Source organism: Protopterus annectens, chromosome 2.part2 (genome assembly GCF_019279795.1).
Source record: "Protopterus annectens isolate FY-2018-M chromosome 2.part2, PAN1.0, whole genome shotgun sequence".
NCBI lineage: Eukaryota > Metazoa > Chordata > Ceratodontiformes > Protopteridae > Protopterus > Protopterus annectens.
The window spans coordinates 352,942,733-352,964,702 of record NC_056730.1 but is presented as its reverse complement, the minus strand read 5'-3'; the positions used below and the strand labels follow the sequence as shown (position 1 = coordinate 352,964,702).

The window sequence follows — 21,970 nt, the reverse complement described above, 5'->3', positions numbered from 1 at the left end:
AAATGATCACAAATATAATAATCAAACCTGGAATAATAACAATCTACATGTTCTACTCCATAACTGATATTACATTGTGTAAACTACAATTGAATATGTGTAGTCAGAAAGAATCCTGAAAAAATACATATAGAATAAGGAATGAAAACTTTTTGCAACAATTTTAAGTCTGCTAGGTACTAGATAACTTATCTCAAACTCTAATAGCAAAACATGTAGTGGGTACATGCATAACATTTGATTTTAACACAGGTTTACATGTTTTAGCTCATACAAGTGCTGTTCACCTTTTATAATCAAAGAAGTCTGTACCATATATCATAACTGTGCATTTTCAAATAAACAAGGTCTTGAAACATTTTATGAAAACTGTAATAAACAGCAAAACACAGTCTACTTAAAAATACGCAAAAACAAGCATTTGTGTGTGTGTGTGTGTGTGTGTGTGTGTGTGTGTGTGTGTGTGTGTTTGTGTGTATATGTATATATATATATATATATATATATATATATATATATATATATATATATATACATACATATACACACACACACACACACACACATACATATATTCATGTGTGTGTATATGTGTCTAAATGCATTTGCATTTATAACATTCAGAAAAATAAGATTAATGTTAATAAAGTTACAAAATGCTAGTACTCCAACAGAGTAGTGGACTAACACCCTGATTACAGCCCAGTTCACCTGGGGTCAATTAGTTGTTTGGGCGACACCAGGGGATGGTGGATGGCTATGTAGCTGCTCTCATCAGCAATCTATGGTGTATTCTGGGGGATCCCTATGTAGTCGAAACAGGGAGAATGGTGGGGACATGGCTGAGCTGCTACTGTAGAAGCAGGGCAAATGCCACATGTCCCCATTGCACAACCACCCCTTGGCCATACCACTTAACTGTTTCTCTCCACCCACTAGGCTAAGTCTAAAGAGTAACCCCCTCAGAGGAAGGTGAAGGTGCGACCCCCCCAACACCACAGGTTTCATGATTAGCCCCAGCTTAATCGGGTAGCTGATGGAGTTAAAGAATTGGTAGACTCCGATGTTGATAAGGGCACAGGAGTATCAGACTGTACAGATAAAAGTTACAAGATGTTTTAACTTCTAATTCCCACTTCTTATTCTCTCAGTTTCAACTTACAAACGGTGTGACTTCTAAGCCAGTGACTGCACTTCCAAGCTGCCCCTTGTGTCAAGTGGTTCCATCAAATTAAAAGAAAAAAAATACTAGCGAGTAAAGCAGAGCGCTCAATCTTTGTATAAAATACACTATTACTAGTAGTCCTTGAGCATTCAACAGAGCATCCTGTGTGACATACGAAAATGAATATAACCAGAAAAATGTATGACCTTAAGTACACATTAAAATGCCCACTCAACAGGTAAAATAAATTCTACTTCAACATGACATCTTACTGGTAAATTGGTGAAGCAGAACTCTCTAAATGGCTTGGAAGAACAGTAAGACATGTATTTTTTTTGCATATGCTTGTTATCAAATAAAAATATAAAATGATACAGGGAAGAAGAAAAATCTGTGTACTACCACCATCAAACTTACCAGTAACATGGTAACAGAAATTATATTGGTAATCTGTAGTTTAAATGTTTTATTTACACTAAAAAGTTCATTAAAACTGTAAACTGTGGAGACTAAACATGCACAAACAGGAATGTTCTTTACTACAGAATGGCAAAACATGTCTGTAGAATAATTGAAACATTTAAGGCATACAACTGAATTTTCAATAGTACTTTTACTGCGTTTTGTAAGACCTGGAGACATTGCCCTATGCTGCAGCATCAATAACTGTGTGAAATCCAAAACACCGCATTCACTGCACCATAAATGTAGGCAGAAAGAAATGAAGAAATACAATGCTGCTCTACTAAAAGAAAATACACAGGAAATGCGATACCTTTTAGTGAACCAACATGGGCTTTACAGGTATACAACATTTCAGACTAACAGGAATTCTGTGTCTCGAGTTAATGAGTGACAGGCACAAACTATGCTAATACAATCTTCTTCTTCTTCTTTCGGCTTTTCCCAGTTAGGGGTCGCCACAGAGGATCACTTGTCCGCTCATGATAAGGCATAATATCACCTGATCTTTGTGTTCAACAAATGTAGGTTAAGTTTCACAATCTGGAAGGTGAAAAGATGACATCTCTCCCCACTCATTAATATTCATCCTGGTGGTGGTGGTACACAAGAAGTTTATACAGATGTAGTAACCTCATATGATCCTATAATAAAAGACAAGAATGACATCTTGAGATAGGAAGAGAAAATAATTTGCTTTTGTATTTGTGCAAAGGACAGAAGCAAGCAAGGTATTTTGCAGCTAGTGAGGTCAGTCAATGCTGACAATGATGTCAACAAGACCTTAAAAGGTCAAGAGTGCATACAATGTGATGAAACACAATGCTTGTCTGGACCAACAAGAATCAAAATCTAGTGCAGTGAGGTACAATGCATTCAATGTATGGGCTGGGGAAGTGCTGGGCTCTGTCAAGCAGCAATAAAGGAAACATCTGTCCTCTCCTACTGTTTAACTCAATCCTTAGGTTGCTTTTCTCCTTATAATATGGTTCCAGTATTGTGTAGGTACCAGAAACTTGAATGTACTATGTAAAACGTTCATTTTCTTGCCTTGGAATCAAAGGAAGGGAAAGTCCACCTACTTTCTTCTTTGTTTTTGCTTTTTTCCCAAGTTTAACTTCTTAAATACTTTGCAGAGTAATTTGTCTATGCCTGCATGACATACTATAGACACAGAGAAAGCTGTAGTCTACCCTGTTAAGTACTGCTGTCAGTCTTAAGAGGGACAATTAGTCCTGCCAATGTCAAGAGTACAGCAGCTGCTACAAAAAGACAGAAAGCTATGGAAATGTGCATAGGTTCATAGATGATTACTATGCTAATGGCACAACAACCTTTACAAACTTAGCCAATAATAACCAGAATATGACAATATTATATCTCAACTCCTCAGATATGGGATGGGGTAGTATCAGGGTTGTGGGTCTTTGGGTGTTGAAGCCCTGAGTCATTTTACAGAATGTCTCTGTTCATAAGGGGCATTGGAAGTACCCCAGGAGTGAATTTACAGTTCCCCATCCATTTATCTAAATCCTTTTTGGAGAGTGAGGGAAAGACTTTGTTTTACGAAGACAAAGTTAATTCCATAGACAAGGTAGCCTTTGGGATATGAATCGGTCTCTCCAGCAAGTTCTGTTGGCATCACAAATAAGGTTCAGGTCCATGGAACTCATAAGCCTTGTATAATGTTTCTTGTGAATATGTAACATCTTCATCAGGGCTGGATCAAAGAATGCCTTGTAGGTCAGACATAAGTCCCCTCCCAATAAATGATATGAGACGAAGTAAAGGGATAGGGCCTCTAGTCAGTCTGCATAAGAATCGTCTTATGCTTTGTATTTTTAGTCAGAAACCTCTGGGGCCACTACAATTGCAGTAAGTGACTGGTTAGATACATGCAGAAGACAGCATTGGACTTGATTATGGGCCTGATGAGGGAAGAGTACAATGGGACTGGACTTCCTTTGATCTTGATGCCATGCCTTTATTCATAAGTTGAGCCACACACATTTCCTCACTTCTGTAACTACTTGATGGTAAAAGTTTAAAACAATCTGTGTTCCTAGGTCCCTCAACACTGGGTCAACCTTTACGGTTGTGCTATCAATATTATAATTTTCAGGGACAGCCAATATACCGAAGGACATGATTACGTAATTTTTTAGCATTTAGTCTCAGACCATGGATTTGGCACCAATAGTTTGTCATTTTTAGGCCTGTTTGTAGGATGTCAGCATCATTTGGGGATTCACTGATTGCCCCCAGCTTACAGTCTTCAGCAAACTTGGTGAGCCAGAGGTTCCCAACACTGGCCTTCACTTCAGAGAAGTATACACCAAACAGAAGGGAGCCCAACACTTCATGACTAATAACAGGTTTCTTAACAAAAGTGGATTCACCCATCAGAACATGTGCCCTGTCAGTGAGCCAGCTGGCAATCCATTTGACGACGTAGGGGATTATGCCTAACTCAGTAAGTTCATCTATGGCAACTGAGTGGGGGATTGTGTTAAAAGCTTTCGCCAGGTCTAGATAAGCAGTGTGTACTGTTTTACCCTCATCCATGGCCCGGGTGAAGTCACACTGGGTCTGGTCCAGTTTTTGGAGAGTTCCTATGTTATTGCTGATCATGTCCATGATAACGCTCTCCATGGCAATGCAGATAAGACTGGTCAAGCCTATGGGTCTGTAGTTCTCTGGGTCAGTTGATGGGCCCCCTTGTGCAGAGGGATAACTGCTACAGTCTTCCTTTCCTCTAGGACAAAGTGCGCCTGGAGGCTGTGGTTAAAGAGGGTTAAAGTGATCCTGATAGATTCTGTTTTAAGCTATTTAAGATAAGCATCCTGGAATGTTGTTGGATCCATGGAGGCTGTGTTTTTGGCTTTAGCAAGTGCAGTAAGGATCTGTCCTCTCATGACGACTGGATGGGGGATGGTTGCAGGTATTTCTTTGGGTGTGGCAGGAGGTGATGGGGTAGAAGTTTGAACTGAACTTTTCAGCCAGTAGGTTTGCTATAGTGGATGTAAATGCTGCTGTTCATGATTAACTTGGCACATTATTGAGCATCTCTCGTGAGGTTACAAACATAATTAAAAAAGTCTTATGGTTAGCTTTTACCTGGGAGGCTATCTTTCCCTCAAAGTTTGCTTTAGCAGATTTGACCAGCTCTCTAATTTGTTTGTTCAGACTGGAGAGTGTCTTTTTGCACTGTTTCGTCTGTTGCTTTTGGGCTTTGGAAAGGATTTTTTTTTTTTCAAATAGCCTATTTATGCTAGGGGTCCACCAAGGTGGTTTATTTTTGCCAGTAAACAAACGTTTGACTCAACAGGTACTACCTCCTCTATTTAGCTATGAATGTGGTTGTACAGTGGTTGTGTGTACAGCTCAGAGTACGCCTTAGTGTCATCTGGGTTTGGAAGGGCTTGGAAGTTTAATAAGCTGCCACTTAGTCTGAGATAACTGGCCTTAGCAAAGTTCTTAACAGGTTTGGAGTTTGATGGGGGTTTTAGGTTATTTTTAATACTAAAGGAGATCATTCTGTGATCTTACCAGACATATGTGCAGTCTTGGAAACATGGTTCAGAACAATGGAAAGCACTCTGGCTATCAAAGGCTACAATGCCTTTCATATATTTCGGTCTTCCCAGGATAAAACAAAGACAGGAGGTGTCTCAGTGTTCATAAAGGACAAGTGCATTGCTAGACTGGTCAAACAACATGACTTGCTTGAGCTGCTCAATGCCCAATTAACCACAGGTGCGAGGACCCTATACTAAAGAAAATCATTTTGTGGTCAGATCTTATCAGGGAGGAGTTAATGTATGGGAAGAAGCAGCATCATCCCATGTTTGTGAGTACTAGGTCAAGGATATGGGAAGAAGCAGCATCATCCCATGTTGGTGAGTACTAGTTCAAGGATATGGGAAGAAGCAGCATCATCCCATGTTGGTGAGTACTAGGTCAAGGATATGGGAAGAAGCAGCATCATCCCATGTTGGTGAGTACTAGGTCAAGGATATGGGAAGAAGCAGCATCATCCCATGTTGGTGAGTACTAGATCAAGGATATAGGAAGAAGCAGCATCATCCCATGTTGGTGAGTACTAGGTCAAGGATATGGGAAGAAGCAGCATCATCCCATGTTAGTGAGTACTAGGTCAAGGATATGGGAAGACGCAGCATCACCCCATGTTGGTGAGTACCAGGTCAAGGATATGGGAAGAAGCAGCATCATCCCATGTTGGTGAGTATGAGGTCAAGGATATCTGTACCTCTCGTTGGGGAGCTAACTAGTCTGCTCCAAGGTGTTTGCCTTGACAAAGGTCCAAAAACCTCTGAGCAAATGAATGATGGGTTGTATAAGTCTCCTAGTTTATGGAGGAGTAGTTGAAGTCACCCATAAGTATGGTGCTAGGCTGAAGGTTAAGAGGTGCGGTTTTCCAGACCCATGTTAGGGGATGTGTAGCTATCAAGGATATGATAAGGGGTTAATGGTATCCATCTACAAGCATTGGTATGCACCAGAAATAGCAGGTTTTCTTGTGCTGTCGTATGTTTATGTATATATGTAAGGAGGGTGTCTTGCCCATCTCATTCATTATCCCTGTCACTGTTGTTTCTGTCACCTTCCTGATGAAGTGGGCTGCAGTGATTATACACCCACCCCAGTCACAATACTGATACGTTTAGGGTAGAAACGATGACAGTTGTAGTAAAGCAAGGTTTTCCATGTCGCTGAGCAGAGTAGAGGAGAGGTGTTGACTACAACTGTTAGCTGAGATATATAAGTATCCTGTTTTTTTCGATTATTTATACTGATTATTGTTTCTAGCAATTTATATATAGCACTTTTTATTGCCTGCTGCACAGTTTTTGAGTGTATTTTTATTGTTATTAACTCATCTGCATGGGTAACTGATTTGTTTGCAGTTAAAAAAGCATTCTGTAGAGTCTCATTGCTCCTTTATCTGCTTAAAAACTTTCATTTTGTGGCTTTCTGTAGTGCTTACTCTCTCTGTAGGATAATAGCTTTAGTATGTCCTAGTCAGAATTGCTGGCTCTGGGCTTGTTTGTTTATACAGTGATTGTTCAAAGTACATGAACAGGCCATCTTGAATTAGCTGAAGCCTTTCTTTACCTGGGCTAGATTGTGTTAACTGGCTGCTGGCTAGTGGGGGCTGGTTCTTTTGTGTTCTTGTAAAAAAAAAAAAAGTTGTCTTAAGGTTGTATCTTCTGGTATTTAAGCCCTAACTTTGAGAGGGTTTCTGTCTATACACACTGAGCAGAGTGGAGGAGAGGTGTTGACTACTACTGTTAGCTGAGATATATAAGTATTCTGCTTTTTTTCGATTATTTATACTGATTATTGTTTCTAGCAATTTATATATAGCACTTTTTATTGCCTGCTGCACCGTTTTTGAGTGTATTTTTATTGCTATTAACTCATCTGCACGGGTAACTGATTTGTTTGCAGTTAAAAAAGCATTCTGTAGAGTCTCATTGCTCATTTATCTGTTTAAAAACTTTAATTTTGTGGCTTTCTGTAGTGCTTACTCTCTCCGCAGGATAATAGCTTTAGTAGCTTTAGTATTCCCACCCTCCTTCCCTGTTGGTGTCTTGCTGTTATACTTGGCAGCTTTGCAGTTGCCAGCCCCTAATTTAAATCTGATCTGGGACACTCCTCCCAGTCTAGTGTCATTAGCTCATTCTACCTAATACAGGGAGAACATTTAATACGGCCTACTGTTTCTCCTTTTTCCCTTTCAAAAAAAAAAAATTTGCCTAAATCTCCTTTGTTCTGACTGTGCTTCTCAAACATTTTGGAAATATAGAGTATATTTTAGAGCATTTATTATAACTGTAATTGCCTTAACATTGCTACAGTTCAAGTGCTCTAGGTTGCACTGCATCTGAAGTGTTTGTGTGTTTTAGCTGATTTTCTGTATATATAGACTTCTTTGTATATGTAGACTAGCTACTTATTCTGCTGTGCTACTGCCTCAAATTGTTTTTCAGTTGTGCACTTGCCTTGCTTCATTTAAAAAGTTTTAAATCGCTAATTTTGTAGAGTTTTAATTGCTTTTACTGTTTAGGACTACACACTCAAGTGTGTTAGCTTTTTCTGTGTTTATTTACTGTATTATTGCATTGTTTAGCCTGTTTCAACAAAAAAAATACTATCTTGTTTGCTCGTTTCCCACCTTTTCTAGTCAGTCCATATCCCAGGCTTTGCTTGTCTCAGGACTTTATTTTCTGTGCTCAGAGCTATCCAGACCTTGCTGTGGTAGTGGGAAGTCCTACTGCTTACCAGTGGGACTGGTAAGCATTGTACTGCCTATCTAACGCTACAGGAGTGGTATCCAGCTCTGAAATTGTAATTTTATTAGCCTTTTTGAGTTCATCTCTATCCCTTTCAACTTTCTGGCTTAAAAACGTGTGTGTTTGCACATTTTTCACATCGTGCAGCACTGCGAGGCTATAATTAAACTATTCCAGGTGCCAGAAAGTCTGCTCTTCAAATTTTCCCTAGAACTAGCTGGTTTCTCAGTAGTAGCACTAAAATCTGAACCCCTGTGACTAGCACTTGCTCTAGAATCTGCTGGAAAGCACAAGGAAGCCGGAAACTGATTCAAGCACTCATCTCTCCTTGTCAATAAGGAGAAATTAATCATAGGCACTAAACAGCCTATTATTGCAGAGTACCTTGCAAAGGTAAGAGAAAACAGCTCTTAAACTTTACAAAAAAGCACCTAAACAGGCATGTCCAAGGGTCTGCTTCCGGTGATTTCTCCTGTCCATCTGGTGCCTCATGTACACAGACAATCCTCTCCTCCTACCACCCAACACTACAACCTGCGAGAGATGCACTTACATAGCCAAACTGGAAGCTAAGCTCTCTCCGGCTAAGATTGTGCTAGACAGTCAAGAGGAGAAGGTTAACACCCACATTACACCTCAAGCAACTCATAGCCCTTCAAAACCCACACCATCAACACCCACACATAGCAACACTAAACCCACATATGCAGAGGCCCTTAACATTAACCTGCCCAGGCAACAAGGACCTCCGAAGCCGAAACGCAAACAAACACCAAGTCACAACCAAAGTGACACATAGCTCACAAAGTACAGTTTTGTACCTACCATAAATGTAGATGTCCGATAGATATGCAACTGCAGTCATAACATATGGGTTGTCCTGCCTCAGGCAGCCCTCGGTCGGCCGGATTCCAAAGTCTGGGTCCGGCGTCGGCTGGTGTCGCCTCCTCTCCGACGTCAGCACGGCTGGAGTATAAAGGCATCGGCCAACGCCATCTTCTTCAGTGTTTCTTGCCCCAGATGCCAGGTGCCCTCCTAGGAAGGCTAAATTTGGTGAATGGATAAACAATTCCAGACATGCACAACAGTAATAAACAGATACACCATAGGAGATACCCCCAGCTAAAAGGAACAGGGGAATGGACCCAAAGAAAGAAAAGAGGGGAAGGAGGGAGGGAAAATCTGACTGCAGTTGCATATCTATCGGACATCTACATTTATGGTAGGTACAAAACTGTACTATGTCCTTCAAGAATGCAACTGCAGTCATAACATATGGGTTGAATACCATAGCCAAGCTGGGGGTGGATGGAGCTAAGAAAAAGATGGTGTAGCTAAAATGCCCTGCAGGACTGCCGAAGCAAAGCCTGCTCGGGATCTGGAGTATAAAGGCAGGTTGTAGTGTTTGGTAAATGTATGCACGGAGCTCCATGTAGCAGCCTCTAGAATGTCCTTTGTAGCCACTCCTCTTAGGAAAGCTGTGGATGTGGCTATAGCTCTGGTGGAGTGTGGCCTAATATTGGCTGGCACACTTTTTCCATGGTAAGAATAGCAAAATCTGATGCAGTGTCCAATCCATTTTGAAACTGTTTGCTTGGAGATTGCTTTTTCTTGTATTCCAGCAGCATAGGCTACAAACAGCTGGTCAGACTTTCTGGTGGCCTTAGTTCTGTCCAAGTAGTAGCGTAGTTGCCTGTGTATGTCCAAGGTATGCAGCAGTCTTTCCCCTCTATTTTGAGGATTGGGGAAGAAAGTAGGAAGGTGAATAGCTTGATTTAGAGACACCCTGGAAATTACCTTTGGCATGAAAGAAGGATTTGTTCTTAGAGAGACTCTGTCCTGATGAAAAATGAGGAAAGGAGGTACTGCCATGAGTGCCTGTATCTCAGAGACTCTTCTTGCTGATGTGACTACCAATAGAAACACCGTTTTCCATGATAGAAATTGCATCTCTGAGGTTGCTGCTGGCTCAAAGGGAGGAAGAGATAATTTTTCCAATACAAAATTGAGGTCCCATGCAGGTACTGGTTGTTTTCTGGGAGGCTTGATATTCTTTATCCCTCTCAGGAACTGTCTTAGCAAAGGATGTGAGAACACTGGTGGATCACAATTGTATCTTGCTGAGATTGCTGAGGCATGAATCTTTATGGAAGAATATGAGAGTCCAGAATGAAACATTTCTGCCAAGTATTCCAATATCTGAGGTATACTCAGTACTGTTGTATCCTGACCCCTACTGGCAGCCCAGATGCTGAATCTCTTCCACTTGGCTGAATAGGTTTTTCTGGTGGACGGCCTGCGTGCTTCCAATAAGATGTCCTGAACTGCCTTGGAAAGACTGGAAGCGGAAGGAGTTAAGGTAACCTCCAAGCTGTCAGATGTAATGATTTCAGATTTTGGTGAACAGTCCTGTAGTTGTGTTGTGATAGGAGCAGGGGCCATAGGGGCAGAGGCCACGGTTTGGTCCGAGTTATGCTCAACAGCAAAGGGTACCAGTGTTGCTTTGGCCAGTCTGGAGCTATCAGAATGCCTGTTGGTTGTTCTGCTTTGATCTTCAGGATCACCTTGGTCAACAGTGGCAGAGGAGGAAATGCATAAATTTTTAGGGAATTCCAGCTGAAGGAGACAGCATCCGTTGTCCAGGCTAGAGCATGGTGGGTCCTGGTACAGAACTTTTCCAGGTGATGATTCGTGTGAGACGCAAAGAGATCTATGTCCGGTCTTCCTCATGTCTTTGTTATTTGTGAGAAAATGTGGGGATGCAGCATCCATTCGTGTGGATCCAAGAAATTTCTGCTTAGCTTGTCCGCCAGTACATTGTCCTTGCCTGGCACAAAGTGGGATTGCAGGTGTATCTTCAGACTCAGTGCTTTTTCCCAGAGAATCATTGTTAGTCTGCAGAGGGGGTATGAATGAGTCCCTCCCTGCTTGTTTATATATACCACATGACAGTGGTGTTGTCTGTCCTTATTAGTAAATGCCCTTGCTGCAGTGATTTTTCGAAACTCTCGATTGCATGTATCACTGCCAACATCTCTTTTTGGTTTATGTGCAGATGTCTTTCCTTTGGTGTCCATTGCCCTTGAACTCATCTGTCCTCCATGTACGCCCCCCATCCATGGTCTGAGGCGTCTGTTGTAATTATTTGACCTGCTTGAGGTCTGTTGAAAGACATGCCTTTGTTTAATTGACTTGCTTGAGCCCACCACAAGAATTCTTTTTGCAGACATGGAATAAGTGGGATTACGTCCTCTAGGCTTTGGCTGTGTTGGGACCATAAGCTTTTCAAATACCATTGCAGCTTTCTCATATGAAGTCTTGCCAAAGGTATCAGTAGAATGCATGATGCCATGAACCCCACGGCCTGCAGGAGTTTCCTTGCAGTCAGCTGGGAGAGCTGTGCTAGGCCTTTGAAGTACTCTGGCAACTGCTGTTGTTTTTCCTCTGTGAGGTAGGCCATTTGTGTTTGTGAGTCCAGTTTGGCTCCTAGGAAAATAATCTGTTGGGATGGCAGTAGTCTTGATTTCTGAATGTTGATCGTGTATCCCAAGGCCTGTAAGTAAATGCATGACATAGTCCAAGTTTTTTATTAAGGTTTGTCTGTTGTCTGCTTGTATGAGGCAGTTGTCCAGGTAGGGATACATCTGAATTCCCTGGAGTCTGCAGTGTGCCACTACTGATGCCAGGCATTTCGTGAACACTCTGGGTGCAGTAGATAAGCCAAACGGCAATGCTGAGAATTGATAATGCTCTGTCCCTGCAAGAAATCTGAGGTATCTTCTGCAGCTTTGTCTGATTGGGACATGCAGGTATGCCTCCTTGAGGTCCAGAGTGACCAGCCAAGACCCCTTGCCCAGCATGGGAAGGAATTGCTGTAACGTCAGCATTTTGAACTTTGGCACAATGAGAAAGTTATTTAGAGTAGACAAGTCCAGTATAGGCCTCCATTTGTTTTCCTTTCTTGGAACAAGGAACAGTCTTGAATAAAATCCCTGGCCTTGTTCCTGAGGAGGTACCTTTTCTATTGCTTTTATACTTAATAGTTTTGAAACTTGAATGAGTGCCTCTGCCCTTTGATGGTGTGGCAGGTTTGGCATGCCTTGTCTTGTAGGTAAAGTATGGAAGTGGAATCTGTAGCCCTTGTCTATTAAATCCAGAATCCAGCTGTCCTTGGTTAAGATATGCCAGTTTTTTGAGAATAAGGATAATTTTTCGCCCAAGGGTGCTTCTCTCTGAGCCCTTGTAGGCGGTATGAAAGTCGTCATTGTGATTGTCCTTGTGGTGCAGCTGGGCTGGCTGCAGCATTTCTTTGATTTGTAGGTTGCCATTGGCGGCCCCTGTAGGAGCCTCGGTATTGGCCTTGGCCTCGGCCACGCCTGTTCTTTCCCCTTTGAAAGTTGTCCGAGTCTGGGAAGGACCAATTCTTTGAAGGCCAGTTTCTACTGAATCTGGGTGGCTGAACCTGGAGGAAATCCTTGACTGTCTGTACTGACTTAGCTTTTTCCTCAATGGACTTCAACACATGTTGTGCATTAGCGCCAAAAAGCTTCTGTTTTTCCAGAGATGCATCAAGTAACTTTACTTTGCCATGGTCTGGCAGTGGCTGATCTTTTAACCAAGCATGTCTACGTATCACAGCCCCCGTCATAGCTGCCCTACATGAAGCCTCCAATGCATCATAACTACACTGAAGAAAATGATTGTTAACCTGCTGAGTGTTATGTATGGGATCCTGCAATGCCTTTCTGTCAATAGGCTCTGGAGAGGCTAACTTTTTCTGTAAATCATCCAGTAAAAAATCCTGGTACTGAAACATATGAAAAAGGCAGTTAAGTGACCTCATGGCTAGGGTGGTAGAGGTATAAACTTTTTTACCCCATCTCTCCATAGACCTGGCTTCCCTATCCACTGGCAAAGGATTCTTGGCAGTGGAGGTAGCCACTCCCTTGGGACCCTGTGAAATAGATTCTAAATCCACGGTGTGGGCCTTAAAGAGATGTTTGTGAGTGTCAGGGACTCTGTAATATCTGTCTGGCTTGACAGGAGCAGGGGTAGAGAATCAGGGTTAGTACTGGAATCAGAGAAAACATCATCCAAAACATCCATCACAGGAGGAATAGCTAAAGGTCTGTGCTGGGGAAGCTTTAGGAAGGTACGGAGCCTTTTCCTGGAATCACAGAATTCCTGACCCTGCCATTGGAAATGTTCCCTCGTTGAGTGCAGGACTTCACCAAACGAGAAATCCTCTGGAGGAGAGGCAGAGGGAATTGATTCCTCAGCATCAGAGTCCTCATAGGCCTGGAAGGATTCTTCTTGAATATCTGAATGTTCAGAATCCCCAGAGGCCTCATCTGAAGAGAGGTTTTCAGTCTGCTCAGTTCTAGGCCTTTTCTCTGCAGGAGGTTGAGAACCTCTATCTGGGTGAGGCTGAGACCCCCTGATAAGGGAAATAAGGTCTGCAGCAAGAGACATTATCTGTTTATCAGAGGAGGGGGCCTGGACAGCAGGTTTAGGATGGGCCTTGGCCTGGCTGGCGGCCTTAGCACGTGCAAAGGCCTTGATGGACATAGATACAGGAGGCCTAGCAGCCCCACGTGCAGAAGTGACCTTGTCCACCGGAATGGTGTCGGGTAAATCAAGAACTTCGGTTTCCGGAGGAAAATCAACAACCAGCACCGGAGAGGTCTCTGGGACCGAAGGACGAGTTAACGCTGTGTCGTCGGCCTGGAGCGGTTGAATTACCGCTTCGCAGGAGCAGAGCACTAGCGGAAGGTCTAGGAGTAGTATTGGTAGAGAACGCGGGCCGAGGATGCCGGTCCCGGTCCTTCCGTTTTTTGGAAGATTGAGCTGTCGGTTGATCCGATGGCATGATATACGCAAAGGATTAGCCGAAAAAATCTTCAGCAAATTCTGCCCGGCGCCTGAGAGTGCGCTTATTAAAGCAAGCACAGGCAGCACAGGCCAGACGTCGTGGTCTGGGCCCAGGCAAGGAAGACAGTAAGAATGGAAGTCCTTATGAGGTATTTGTTTACCACAAGACAAACAATTATTAACTTTCTCAATTTGTTCTGACATCGGCTGAGGCAAGAAAAAAAGTTCCCCAACGGGGTACTTAGCTTTTAGATGACTTTGGTACTAAAAACACTGGAGATGACCGACCGGCACTTGCGAACTGCTTCTGCTTCGGGCACCGCGCGGCAAGAAAGACTGAAGAAGATGGCGTTGGCCGATGCCTTTATAGTCCAGCCGTTGTGACGTCGGAAAGGAGGTGACACCAGCCGACGCTGGACCCAGACTTTGGAAATTCGGCCAAACGAGGGCTGCCTGAGGCAGGACAACCCATATGTTATGACTGCAGTTGCATTCTTGAAGGACATCACCAGTGTGCCACCCAACAACAGCCCCTAAGGCAAGACAAAGCACCCAACACTTTAGTCATAGGTGACTGTATAGTCAGGCACACTGATGTCCCACTCACCAGGCTGAATAAGGAGAAAATTACAGTCAGCTGCCTGTCAGGTGCCAGGATCCGCCACATAACGCATGCAGTCAAGTCACTCCACAACAAGTACAAATATGACTCTGTCATTGTCCATGCTGGAGTGAATGACTTGAGTCATACCTCATTGGACTAAATGAAGAGAGACATGGAAGAGCTCTTGGAGCATGTGACCCAGGCAGGTATGACCCTAGCCCTGAGTAGCATCCTGCCTTCGCCCAGAATGATACCACAGTAAAAGGACAAAATGATTGACTTCAACAATTGGCTAAGCTTCTGGTGTCATTCAAAGGGGATCCAGTATTTGTCTGCCTGGGAAGACATGATCGACAAATCACAATGCTTTGCCAGAGATGGTTTGCACCTGTCATCCCTGGGATTCAGGTTACTGGCTAAAGCTCTTGCCACCCCTATAGTGCCTTTTTTAGGAGAGGTTCAAAGGATAAAACCACCACCATAACAGATACAAGCATGCAAAATCAGAAGGTAATGCTACTCAATGCTAGAAGTCTAAACCTCAAAATGCACTCTCTCGGGGCACTCCTAAAAATGAAGAACATTGATATCTGTGCAGTGACTGAGACCTGGTTCAAGGCTCCAGAGAGCACCACTGCAATACCAGGCTACAATTCTTACCACACTTTTCGGCCACAAAACCAAGACCGAAACACTAAAGGTGGAGGAGTGTCCATATTCACCAAGGATATTCACACCTCTAGGCTAGTTGCCCAACACAATGCATCTGAAATTCTCCAAGTGCAACTAACACTAGGTAAGACTGCAATCCAAACTGTAGCTTGCTACAGATCCCCCACCATGCCCCAAGACTCTCTCTACACCTTTCTAAACATAACTGGAAAATATTAAGATACAACCAAACACCCTAATACTGGGTGATTTCAACTACCCTGCCATTAATTGGGAAAACTACTCGGGTACCAACTCCTTTTCACAACGGTTCTTGGAATTCATAAATTCCAATGCCCTGGATCAACTAATCCATTGTCTCACCAGGAGAGCCAATATCCTAGACCTGGTCATCACCAACATGGGAGTTAGATGCTCCACACCATTGGTCACCCCCTCATTGGTCAGGTCTGACCATAAGCAAATCACCTTTGACATCCACATCCCACCCCCACCACCCAGTAAGGAAACCTCCTTAAAAGAATTCTCCAAAGCCAACTTCATGCTACTGAAGTCAGAAGTGACAAACTTCACAACACCCATGCAGACGAGATCTGGAAGTTCGACTGTAGAATCCTACACTAAGGCACTGTACGAGCACATCCAACCAAGAACCAAGATGCTCTTCTCCAAAAAAAGGAAGCCAATCTGGTGGTCCCCTGCTATAAACAAACTATACAACAGAAGGAAGAAACTGTTGCAGAAAAGAGGAAAATCCCAGGATGCAAAAAACTCCCTCACCAGCCTCAGTAAGAAGCTGAGATCCCTCATAAAATCCTCAAAAGCTAGTTATGAAAATAAAATTGCCAAAGATTCCAAAGACAACCACAAGGCATTCTATAGTTATGTCAAGAATCTAAATGGCAATGCTCAGATCTGCTCTGAGCTACAACAGAATGGCATTAAATATACTGATCCCCAGGATATTGCCAATATCCTGGCAGATCGATTTAGTGCCAGCTTCACCCCCTCACCCCCTAAAGGGCCCATCTCAATACCAAAAGATTGCCAAATTCCGATAATTATGGCCACACAGGTAGAAACCCCACTCTCCAAAGCTAAGAATACAGCATCCATGGGACCAGATGACATCCTAGGCTGTGTACTACATGAACTACAAATAAACTGGCACCTCACCTAAGTGTCATGTTTAATCATAGCCTCACCTCAGGCTTCGTGCCCACTGAGTGGCACACAGCTACAGTTATCCCGCTCCACAAGGGAGGATCCACCTTGGATCCTGGGAACTACCATCCCATCAGTCTGACAAGCCTGATCTGCAAGAGCATGGAACGCATTATCATGGAACTTATAAACAAAGACATTGGCAACCTTCAAACACTGGACCCCACCCAGTTTGGGTTTGTGAAGGGCCGATCTTGTCTCCTGAATCTGAATGACTTCTTCAAATCAGTCTCCAGAGCTGTAGACGAGGGTAAGGTGATCCAGACAGCCTATCTGGACCTCGCCAAGGCCTTCGACACCATCCCCCACCCTGGAATCATAGATAAACTCACTAAGCTGGGCATAAATCCCTACATCACTCGATGGGTTGCCAACTGGCTTACTGACAGAACCCAGACTGTAAAAGTAGCCGACTCCAAATCCAGCTCCAGACAAGTGACAAGTGGAGTACCTCAGGGTTCAGTCCTGGGACCACTCTTGTTTTGCATTTACTTCTCTGAAGTACAGGCCAACACTAAGAGACTCTGGCTAACAAAGTTTGCAGATGACTGCAAACTAGGAGCCATTATTGAATCCCCAAATGATGTGGATATTCTACAAAAAGGCCTTACAGAAACAGATGCCTGGTGCCAGAGCCATGGGCTCAAGCTTAATGCCAAGAAATGTATAGTTATACCCTCTGGAAAAAAAAACTTTACCCATGAATTACCACATAGGTGGCAGGACACTAAACATCGAAAGTGTGATGAGAGACTTAGAGACACAGGTGGACAGTGGTCTCACTTTTGATAACCACTTTGCCACAACAGTCAGGAAATCCTTCTATGTGGCACACCTCATCACTAAGGGCTTTTCATCCAGAAAAAAGGAGGTCATTGTCCCACTGTACTCATCCCTCATTAGACCCATTATAGAGTATATTGCCCTGTTTGGTATGTACCTCACAAGACATCTGCAACAGCTGGAAAGGCCACAGAAATGCCTCACTAAAAGAATCACAGGCCTAAAGCAGATGCCATATGCTGACCATCTAAAAAAACTCCAGCTATACTCTGTGGGATATCGTCTACTCAGAGGCGATCTCTGCTTAACATACAAGGCCATGTCAAACCCTGAGCTGTTGGACATGCTCCACTTAAAGAAATCCCAATCCCTCAGAGCTACACGCTCCAGGGATCTAAACCTTGTCATCACAATGAACAAAACATGCTGGAGGGATAGGTTCCTGACCCAGAGACTCCCCATACTCTGGAATAGACTGCCCATACATGTCAAGCAGAGCGCCTCATTGGCCCTCTTCAAAAGGAACCTTGATGACTGGATGGGAGATAGGAAATTCACCCTGGGGATCATGTCAGTCGCCCTGCTAGACAGAGGCCCAGAGAAGTAAATATTGTGGGAAGAAATATCCAGGGAATTGTTATGGCTAGGCTTGCATAGGCCCTAGGGCCGATAGCCTAGTACCAACCTATGTACTTGCCCCAGTTGTTTTAAGGTGGTGCCTTCTTTGAATCATGCATGTAATTAATGTACCATTGAATAAAAGGTGAACAGATTATGTCATTTCAGGAATGCATGGCAGTGATTCTATCCTTTTCAAGATGTTTAAGTTATTTAAAATTATAAACGAGGAATGTAACAGATTGATGGGTTTATGGTACAATGAGTCTTTAAACCCAAAATCTGGAAGTACATGTGATATCTTATTTCCCTGCATCCATGTGACCTGCTTTATCCATTCTAAAGTTTTAAAGAACACTACAGCACTGATCCTTACACTCAGCTAAGAAGCACTGCCATCACTGTACTACTCTCAACTCCAATAACTGACCACCAAAAATGGCTAGAGTAACTTTACTGCTCAATATATTCATCTACAAAACAATCAATGATGGCTACTGTGCGAGATTCCAAAGCAGATAGAAGTTTCAAAACTAGCCTTGTACTCTTGGAAATAAATGATGGTATTCAGGCCCCCATTCACACTTGGTATGTGTGAAAAACAGCTTTCATGAAAATAGTTCCAGCTCTTTATAACAAATCTGCCAGAAAATATCAGCAATATAGACTACTGACTGACTTTCAAGAAAATACATACTCAAAGGAAGTAAATGCAAGTGCAATAAAGACACGGGCTAACAGTCATATACTAGTTATTAGATTCCACTGTAATGGTTGTTCCATTCCAAAATATACGGATTTAGTACGTTTTCATACTATCTTAGGACAATAAAAGTTACGGAAAAATAATTATCCTCCATTTTCTTTTGTGACGCCATAAAACATTTCATTGCTGATCCCCTAGTGAGAGAATAGCGACATCTTAACAGCACTGTGAGTTGTGTAATATGCATGCATACTATTTATTATTTACAATAAAATTAACATTGTATAGCTAAGAATTACTAATGTATACATTCAAGTAAATGTTATTTAATGTTTTACTTATTCACTGTCGCACCTTGGCTATGTCCTCTACATGCAGTCTTTGTCAAATGTCTGGCAATTTTTTTTTTTGCATTGCCAAATGCATTTATTACTTGCTATTATCTATGCCACTGTAGCCTGGTTAACAAAGTATAAATAAATAAAATATAAAATAAAAAAGGGGAGTGAACATGACAGAAATAATTATGAAACTAGTAAAGCACTTTTTAATTCTGCATCACTCATGCATAAAAAAAAAAAACTTCCCACTGAAGGCACTGGAGAAGTATCAGACAGACTTACTTTGGATTCCTTTCCAGTAGTTGCTGTTACCTGTACATTTTATAGTAAGGATCACTTATGCAGTGAGAGTTTTCACACCTCAGGCTGAGAGTGTGGGGGAAGGTCTGTCAATTCCTTTAGAACTACAAAAGAACCCCCTTACAAAAGCCTGCTATTTACGTACTTTATTTTGCTGGAAGTAGCTAAAAGCTATTTATAGCCCACAACAGGTTTCTGACAGACACATAAACAAGGCTCAGTCAAGGAAACATTACTGTTTTAGATGACATTGCTTCACACTCCTGCCATTCTATCTTAATGGCATGATAATAGCATGACTCGTATAAAGAGGACTTGAAATGTATTCTAGGAAAAAAAGAATGAAAGCAAGAAAACAAAATCTCATTGCCAAGGCAGGCCCCATTGACTGTCATTTTGTATGAAACACATTAAAATGCAAAAGAAGCACTTGGAGTGATTTTGAGGCATTTTGTCAAAGCTAGTTTAAGTTACTTTGGTCCCTCTAAATATGGTGTACAATGTGCACCATCTTAGCTGTTACCATAAATGGAAAGAAAACTCCGGAAGTATTATTTGTTAAGCTAGTACCTTTCATTATTTACATACAATTTTCCCCAGCAAGTCTTACTGTTTTCTGCAATGACCTTATTTATCCTCTTTCAATATCATCCCTTTGTACCACAGAGTCTGACCACACTACTGACTCCTTACAAAGGATCTGGTCTTAGCACATAAAGCCATCCCCGAACTAATTATTTTGAAAAATATACACCTGTGATGTACAATGAGCAGAGCAAACAAAATCCACTAACATACTACTACACATTACAGAAAAAAGGGGCAGATTCATTAACTCACTTTTTTCAAAACTTTTAAAAAATTACCATTCATGATAAAAGTTAGATTGTTTCACTAACAGCAGTACCAAACAACTAGACCCAATGAAAAAACAAACCATCACTTTCTCATAGACATCATAATTACTTCCTACCCTGCTTATATTTCATCATTTTCCACTCTCCTTCCCACATTTCATCATTCTCCACCCTCCAGAGACCACTGCCTATTAACAATCAAAATTTATAAATCAAATACTTCGCCCCTAAAAAAAAAAAAATCTAATTTGGGCCCAAGTCAACATACAATTTTTCTAACATCCAATCTTATCTCTACACCACTGACTCATACTTTCCTTCACTTATACCAACACTGAAGCAACTCAACTCTCACAATTTCTACTCTCCGTTCAAAACAACTTCTACTCTATAGTTTTCAGGCTCTTCAAACATAGCAAAGAGCTAACAGTCTTGAAGCAACTATGCAGTGATACATGGTTAACCTAGAAAAAAAAAGCCCTACAACACCAAATACAGAACAGTATACCTTCCTGCATAATATCACCAAACAAACCATTCAAAGGTAGGGTGCCAAATATCTAACATCTAACCCCCTGACCCCAAACACTCCAAAACAAACTTCTGGCAAGAGGTCAGTAACCTTACAGGCAGGACCTCAACTAAGGAATTGACCATTAAAAGCTACACTGCATGTTAAACTAGCAACCTCTCACTCTCACATTTTTTTCAAAGGGTGCACTAATCTTCCATCACCACCCTCAAACACGCATCACTCGCCAAACTGACCTCAGCATACCATAATATACGTTTGCCTACTATTTCACAAGGATATCTGCAAAGTAGACCACACTTTTACTGAAACAAATCCAGTTATTCAGACAATCTCTGCCTGTGGTTTCTACATTACTGCAGAGACTATATAATCACTCCTCTATCTCATAAACATAATGTTTTGTCTCACAACACACACCATGGCCTTAATTTGGAAATCTGCACTCATCAAACCAGCATCAAAGGAACCAGCCCCAACCAACACCAGTCAGTTCTGACCAATCTATATATTTTGCACACTGGGCAAACCCTTGGAGAGGCTTATATGTAAACAGCTTATCACCTGTCTACAAAACATCACCTACTTTCCAATAAACAGCGTGGATTATGGACTGGAAAAAGTACTGTGACTGCATTTTGAGCTCTAACAGATGACATTCTAACCAGCCTGACCAGCTGCAAACTAACATGTGTGGTCTTCATTGACAACCCATGCAATTGACATGGATGATCACTCCATCCTACTAAAACACACCTTATAGACACTCATATCAGACCACAGGCCACACAATGTTTCCATGAATCCCTTACTAATAATACCTTCAGAGCAAAGGTTGTCTCAATGTCTCTCTCTTTGACTCTATCACTCAATCTTCACTTTATCTGGAATTCCACAGGGCTAAATACTCACCCCTCTTCTATTCTCTATTTTCCTAAACAATCTACCATTTGTTCTATCTTAACTGTAACTCCTTCTGTATGCTGATTACATGGAAATATACAGTTCAGTCCCAGATACCCAAAGTCAACTTTAGAAAGACCTCCTAGATCTCAACAATGTCTCACTGCAAAAAAAATAAAAAATCCTGCACAACCCTAGAAAAACTATGATCTTTGCCACACACAAAATATTAGCAAACTTTCCAGACACACACTACATTATAAATCAGTTCAACAACTACATAACAATTACCATATCCTTCAAAAACTTTGGCATTTAACTCAACCAACCCCAATTTCAGCAGCATACTGAAAACTCAGGTTGAAAGTCAGCTATATTCAGTGTCCCAACTCTCCCGATTTCTCACTCCTCCCATCAAAGTAGCCATAAGAAAAGGAATTCTTTTCACCAAGATGAAATACGGATTTGCACTATTTGACACAGGCTATAACAAAAGCATGATAAAATGCAATCCATCTCGAATAAAACATGATGCTTCATTATGAAATCTCCAGACTAGAAAATAACTGTGCCACATTGTCAAAAGTCAAATGGCTGCTGATGCAAGATAAATCA

General features: G+C 42.0%; 1 protein-coding gene across 1 annotated transcript in view; it reads right to left on the bottom strand.

Annotated features, from left to right (window-relative positions):
* Nucleotides 1–21,970, bottom strand: part of MOCS2 (molybdenum cofactor synthesis 2) — a 531,485-nt gene that overhangs the window by 433,307 nt on the left and 76,208 nt on the right.